Below are 1,466 nucleotides of genomic sequence, written 5' to 3' on the forward strand. Positions count from 1 at the left end.
TCACCATCGCTCTGGCTCTGAGATACTGGATCATCAACCAGGACATCATGCTGCCACAGACCAGATGCTGCAGCAGCATCAACAGTGGACCGTCACTGCTGGACCACAGACCTGTGTTCCACCTGCCAGTGCTGAGCTTTCTTCACAACAGACTATAAGGTATTGTTTTCTTGCTGTTGTTTATCTGATATTCTCTTTCAATAGTGTACATTCATGTATTTACTTTGTATTAATGCAACAGTTTAGATAACATTGTTGAGTATAATGTTGTCATTCTCATTCCTCCTCTCTGATCCCTCCACTTCACAGTTAGAGTGGAGACACTCAGGACTGCACAGAGAGCTCAAGATGTGAAAGAAGCTGAACATCACGAAGCCTTCATAAACCTCTCTGAGTGAAATGGCAGCAGTGTTCAAGGTATTTCATTAATGTCTGTTTTGTAACTTCTGAACATGTTTTGTTTCACAGTCTTCAGTTTATGACAATAACTTTATGTTTTCAGTTATCAGGACCTGCCCTATCCTCCTATCTCCACGTCACCACATGTGCATCCATTGCTGTGCACAGTTGACTTCAGTAGAGCCTAACTACTGTTGATCCTTGGAAAGTGATCAGGTGTGCTGCTGCAGGGAAGATCAGATCAGTCATCACTGTCATCACACTTCCTGCTGGGTGCAGCATCAGGCTAAACAACTAAAGGTAACATTTTTTTTACTCCTTTAGAACAGGATCCCTCTTTGACTAAACAACAAGCAAACATATTGTTTCATTACTGTTTGTGTGTGCTGTTTGCATTAACAACTAAAGGAATGGGAGGAATAAAGTTTCTGTCTGCTCTTCCCTTTAAGGCCTTTCCTCCTCCATGTCTACCGTGATGCTGTCCTCACACAAACACTGGCCAGATACCTGGAAGAAGCAGTCCTACAGCCACTGGACATGTCAAAGGTCATCATGTTACAGCCCTTTACATCTCCACACTGACACTGTGCTCCACTGACTATTTGGACAGATTCAACAAACAACAGCATACACGACTGATCCATGGACAGAATGACTACCTCTCTCAACAGTAGGACACCTATTTGTTATTATTTCTCACATTATTATTATTGATCTCTTTCTTATGTGATTCAAACAATGTATGTTATTTTTTATATTTCACCACCGTTAATATCTTTTACTTTATTTATTTATTTTTCATGTCATCTTTCCCTTTCGCTCTTTTCTGACAGATTAATGACAGATGAAGGGGAAAGTTGTCGGTTAGTTCAGATGTTTTATGCATCTAAACTAATTAACCTGAAAGAGAAGACATGTGTTTTATTATATATTATTTAAGTGATCATTAGTGTGGGGTTTCAGCTGGTAGGTTTGTTAGAGGATTTTCACATGTGTATCCTTAGCCTTGGGCTATTCTAAACCCAACTGAAAAGCTGTCACAGTATCTGACTGTGGAAGTAAGCTGA

The 1,466-nt window shown here is 40.2% G+C and overlaps 1 long non-coding RNA gene across 1 annotated transcript; it reads left to right on the forward strand.

Moving 5' to 3' along the window:
- The first annotated feature begins 308 nt into the window (after positions 1-308).
- LOC311008891 lies at positions 309-1,020 on the forward strand. The gene is made up of 3 exons (XR_014596580.1): positions 309-417; positions 503-699; positions 849-1,020. It is a non-coding gene; the product is annotated as an uncharacterized lncRNA (long non-coding RNA).
- Positions 1,021-1,466: the final 446 nt, after the last annotated feature.

This window comes from Eutrigla gurnardus (genome assembly GCF_963514095.1).
Source record: "Eutrigla gurnardus genome assembly, chromosome: 23".
Classification (NCBI taxonomy): Eukaryota; Metazoa; Chordata; class Actinopteri; order Perciformes; family Triglidae; genus Eutrigla; species Eutrigla gurnardus.